This window comes from Phyllostomus discolor, chromosome 5 (assembly GCF_004126475.2).
Source record: "Phyllostomus discolor isolate MPI-MPIP mPhyDis1 chromosome 5, mPhyDis1.pri.v3, whole genome shotgun sequence".
NCBI lineage: Eukaryota > Metazoa > Chordata > Mammalia > Chiroptera > Phyllostomidae > Phyllostomus > Phyllostomus discolor.
This window is the reverse complement of record NC_040907.2, coordinates 46374752-46380751: the sequence shown is the minus strand read 5'-3', so window position 1 is coordinate 46380751 and position 6000 is coordinate 46374752.

The window sequence follows — 6000 nt, the reverse complement described above, 5'->3', positions numbered from 1 at the left end:
GAGCAGCTGAGATCCTTCCTCTCTTCTAGAAGGCACAGGAAAGCAGACGAGCCCTGCACAGCTGCACATTGGCAGGCCAGGTTGCCGGGCACGACCCCCTTTTCTATTAGAGCAGTGCCTGCGGTGCGCAGCCTGGCAATGGCAGTGCCCTGCCTCCTCCTGGTCCCCTGGCAGCCACAGCTCTGGCGTAAAACCCAAGATCAGCCCATTGAACCCTCTCACCCTGGACTTGGACTCCTTATGGGATGGTGGAAAAATGAACAGTCATTAAAGTTATTTATACCAGCAGCTGTTGTGGGGGGCAGAGGGGCGTCTCTGGCTGCAGTGACCACGTCTGCACCAGGAGGCTGGGTCCCAGCCACAGTCCCTCCAGACAACAGGGGCTGGGGCTCTGGCTTCTTGGCCTTCTGGAGCTGTCTTGGTTCAACCATCTGTTTTAAGTGTGGTCCTCCAGACTTTCTGGAAATTCGGTGAGGCTTCATAGTCCTCCAGTCAATTCCTCTTCTGATTCAACAAAACCAGTCAGTTTATCTGCATCTGAAAAAAAAATTGACTAGTACAATAGCAAGCAAAGAAGGAGAGAGAAGAGAGAGGGAGATAGAGAGAGATGGAGAGGAAGAGAAAAGTGAAAAAAAAAGGACAAAAGATAGGAGAAGGAGGAGGGAGGGAGGAAGGGAGGGAGGGAGGATGAGGGAAGGGGAGGGGAGTCACCTTCTGGTTGGCAAATGGATACCTAGCATATGCTCAATGCATAGTAAGCACTCTGAATGAAAACGTCCCACTCTAAAATATTAACATAATACAAACTTGTTTGGTAGCCTTTTTACCTCATCCCTATTTCAGTTCTAGGGGTCCCTTAGGGCAGGGGTCCCCAACCTCCAGGCTGCAGACCTGTACTGTCTGTGGCCTGCTAGGAACCAGGTGGTACAGCAAGAGGTGAGCTTGAACGTCATGCTCTTGAATCATTCCCAAACCACCCCCTGTGCGTGGAAAAATTGTCTTCCATGAAACTAGTCCCTGGTGCCGAAATGGTTGGTTGGCCTAGGAGTCAGGTAAACTCAAATCACCTATTAACTATTTCTCGCTACTCAGTGTGTGGTCCACAGACTGGCAGGAACCACCTGGGAACTTGCAGAAGTGCAGCATCTCGACCTGTCCCCAAATGCACTGAACCCGCAGCTGCACTTTAACGGGCCCCCAGTGACTCCTCTGCACAGTACAGTCTGAGAAGCGCAGGTCTGAGACCGTGGTTGAGTTACCGTCTCAAGTCTCTGATTTTTCACCTGCATAATGAGAATAACAATCTTAAGAGCTGACCTAGGTATAGGATGGAAGCACATGAAATTTTCACTATTTCACCATTTTGACCTATGGGAATAACAATTCCATATGGTTTGACCTAATACTTGTTTTTAGGATTAAATGAAATGATCCATAGAAAGCGTTTACCATGGTGCCTGGCACAAGGTAAGATCACTACATCTGTCTGTAGCCTAAGTTCTAGCATAATTTTTCCAACTTTAGTTTCACATGCTCATGACATGGGCAGTAACTTCCGATAATGCTTAGATGGGAGGACAAGGTAAAGTGATACAGGGAGAGTGCAAATGATTGTTTCAATTCAATGTCATTTCTCATGCACCCACTCTGTGCTGGTCGCTCTCCCAGAAGCAAGGGATCCTTGTACTGGCTCTATGGTCCACTCCCACCACTCTCCTGTGCTGTCCTGGATCTCATGGCCATGCTTGCGAACGTTTCTTGGGCTCCTTGGTCCCCAGGATTCCAGCCAGGGTCAGACAGTGAGAGGCATTCGTGGGAAGTGGAGGGCATAGGCTGGGGAGAAGCCAGGGTGTTGCTCCCTTTTTCTCAGCTCCAGAAAGCACCTCTAAGCCTAGTTACATCTCCTCTGTGGTCCCACTTCCTGTTGAGCACCCATCAGTCAGTAACAGGCAGCCCCTGCTGCGGGCCCTTACCTGATGAGGCAGGCCATGTGGCCCCGCAGATGGCCCCTCAGATAACCCCTGCTCTATGCTTCCAGCTCCCACCACGCAGCTCTGCTCCCCGACACTGGTAATGCTATCTCCTCCTAAATTCATTCATTTCTAGCTCACCATACCTACCTCTGGTTGCACTTTCTGCCCTTCAGTCACCTCTGTAACAAATTCCCTGAATTAAATCCTCTCTATCGAGTTCTATTTCCTGACTGGACTCTGACTAACATAGGCTTAATCTGTTATCTTTCCCTGGGGTATGTTCATTTTAAAAGAAAAAATATAGGCTGAGGGCAATGTGTATCACGGAGGTGGAGGCACGAAATACTGGAATTTTACTTGAGAGGAGAGGTGAGATTGAGGACAATGGGTTTCTTATAACACATCGTGTACGCTGGTGTGTTTTGAGTCAGCTGGACTTTGGATTGCAAAGAACACAGACTCCCTCCAAGTTTCTAGTCAGAACAAAGAAGGCAAGAAGAGCTGACCCCAGGCTCCAGCATGAACAGACAGTGGAAAGCCACTGTAGATCCAAGGCAAGGATCCTGGGCTTGAGGTGAGTGATGGGCTGGATAATGACCCCCAAGGATATCACATCCTAATGGCACCTGAAAGAATTACTGTATTAGTCAGCTCAGGCTGCCATAACAAAATACCACACACTGGGTGGCTTAAACAATAGAACTTTATTTCTCACAGTTCTGGAGGCTGGGGAGTCCAAGATCAAGGTGCTGGCTGACTTGGTTCCTGATGAGGTCTCTCTTCCTGTTTGCAGATGCCTTCTTTCTATGTCCTTTCATGTTGGGTTTTTTTTTTTTTTCCCATGTGTGCATGTGGAAAGCAATCTGTCTTCTTTCTCTACGGCCACCAGTCCTACCTGATTAGGACCTCACCCCTTTGTCCTCATTTAACCTTAATCAGCTCCTGAAAGCTCTCTCTCCAAACATAGTCACACTGAGTGTGAGGGATAAGGATGGGGGATGGGCAGGGAAGGGACACAAAATCAATTCAAAGCTGTTACCTTATTTGGACAAAGGACTTTGCAGACAGGACAAAATTAAGGATCTTCAGATGGGGAGGTTATTCTGCACTATCCAAGTGGGTCCCAAATGCAATTACAAGTATCTTTTAAGAGCCAGAGAAGGATATTTGACACACAGTAGAAGGCAATGTGACCAAGGAGGCAGAGATTGGAGTGATGCCACCACAAGCCAAGGAAAGCAAGCAGCCACCAGAAGATGGAAGAGGCAAGAAAGAGGATTCTTCCCTGGAGCCTCTAAAGGGAGATTGGCCCTAAAAACACCATGATTTCAGGTTTCCACCCTCCAGGACTATGAGAGAATACATTGCTGTTGTTTTAAGCCACCAAGTTTGTGAGCATTTGGTACAGCAGCCACGGGAAACCGATACAAGGCATGACTCATTGCCCACTGCGCTGCCTTAAGCATGCCCCAGCCCTGCACCACCTGTTCTGTTTTCTCACCTTCTCCTCTGCTGGTACATCTTTGCCCCACCTCATAGCCTCTGCTTCTTCACAGCCCCTGCTCTATCATAATGTTGGCTTACAGTTAGCCTGTCCGTGTTCTGTCCAACTTCTTTCTGTACTAGAACTTTTTCGTTTAGGCAGCCATTGCTTTTCATAGTTTGTATTTTGCCCCAGGACACATCAGTTTGCTAGTCAGCATGTAGGTTGGCTGCCCTTGTCAAATGCCCACCTGTGGTCCAGTTGCCCTGGCCTGACTGAGATTTGGGAGGAATGCACAGCGGGTTGCTATGGCTTGTGGGGCTATCTCTCCCTTGGGGTTGTGGGCAGAACATTTTCACCTGGGCAGGGCTGCGAGTGTGGCTGATGGTGCGGTAGCCAGATCTGGCTCAGCTCCAACATCTGGATTTTTAACCAAATGGTAGGAACTCAGTTCTATTGCAGCACATAAGAAATGAAGGAGAAAATGATCCTTCATAGAGCTAACTCTTAATGAGGAATTACCAAAAATGTATTGGTGGGCCAGTGCCCTCGTTAAATATGGCATTCTTCTTCCATGGCATGTTTATGTTGGTCGTGGGGCTGGGGCTGTTTGGGCAAGGTAGAAACTGGGTCTAGTTTAGTTTTACAAACGTACAACACTTGTGTTGCTGCCATTCAAAAACTGGGGGGCTTGATGAGACCTATCTACCCAGTGAGCTCCCTAGTCCATCGACTTCTTTTTGGCTACCCTGACCCAGAGCGGAGCTTCCCAGATGCCAGGACCTTCACATCCCCCGGGGGGTCACTGGGTCGGGCCCATGACCTGAGACTCTGCATCTCCAGCGAGCACACAGGTGATGCTGCTTTGCTGGTCTGAGCCAGGACTTCGAGCAGGAGGGCTCTTGAGCAGATTGGTTTCTGAGCTCACTTCTGTGGATGTTTCTAGGTGTGCCTTGAAAAACATAACTGGGCTCAATAATTTGGGGAAATATTGAGTAAAATATACATCATCGGGTTTGTTTGTTTTTTTAACCTTAAGGACTTCTTGCCTGTTCACATGCCTCGTGACACCAGAGGGATCCATTACATGCAGTACATCCCAGATTTTATTTAACCACAGGATCTTTGTTCCCATATAGCTCAAAGACTAGAATGTTATAAAGCACACGCCGGGAAACACTTTTCTGGGAACCCAGTCCTTACCCCGCCCTCTCTTGCAGCCTGAGACTCCAGGGGGAATTTTTAACAATGGGAAGAAGCAGGAAACTGTGTTCTTGGCTTCAGAGCTGGATTCTTCCTTCAGGCAAAGACTTAGTTAGGTCAGAGAGATCAACAGCTCTGAAAACTAAGGAATGTGTACAATGTAGTAGTTGGAGTAATACAAATCTAGGTGTGAGCACTTGCTCCACCGTTTACTAACTTCATGACCTTGAGTTAGTCATCCTCTCTGAACCTCAGTTTCCTGATCTGTAAAGTGGGGATGCCGGTATATTCCTGTGTTGTAGCATTATGGTGAGAAGTGAATGAGGCGAATGCATGTGGAGGACTCACTATGTTGCCTAGTACATAGTAAATGCCTGATGGAAGCTCTTATTATTACGATGATGCAAAAATGTCACAACATTTCACATGCACCCCATTTTTTACTTCAGTTTTTCTTTTTTTTATTTCAAGAGAGAAGGAGAAGGAGACGGGAGGGAGAAAGAGAAAGCACAAACATGCTGACTTGGAAGGGAACTTGTGCTTTGAAGCTGACAAGTATAATTTGTCTTGAGACTGCCAAGCCCTTGGGTTGAGCCTTCATATTGGAAAAAAGAGACAAGTGAGATTAATCTAGGGCCTTCATTACTTACTCCATCTGGCCTGGCTTGGCACGGCCCCTTCCCTCTACAAACCGATTACTCCTTCAAAAGCCTCAGCGGAGTGGCCTCTAATGGGTTCCGACATGGCAGGAATGGGGCTCACACAGCCCGGAGATAAGGGCCCCCGCACCAGGGCCAAAACACTTCCAGCCCTACAGCCCAGATGCTCTACCACAAAAGAAAGAAATGAACTGAAAAGGAGCCAAGGCCTCTGGGCCAGGGCAGATCTCAGGATTCCCAGGAGCACCTGGTTCCCCACAGTGGGGAGCAGCAGGAGCAAGCCTCACAGGGATGGCACCGCTGATGTGAAGATCCGACTGGGGCATGTTCCAATGACCAAGGGCCCTTCTAAATCTGGCTTTCTAGTCACAATGGGGATGGGAAGGTGCTTGAGGGAAGTGAAGAAGGTTGTTGTTTTTAGATGGTTGCCAGTAAAAACCCACTGAGTAGGCTTTCTCATGTTTTCTCCCTGTACATGTGGCCCCACAGTGCTGGGGAGAGGGAGAGGGAAGGGAACTAATGTTTACTAAGCACCTACTATGCTCTAGGTGGGGCACCAGGTGGCTTTCACACTGTTAGCTCTGTCACTCAGCACAAGCCTGAAAAGTAGATGCTACTATTCTTTTCTTGTGAAAAAGTGAGATATTTATCCTTAGAAACCCAATAAGTGGTAGAGCCAGGA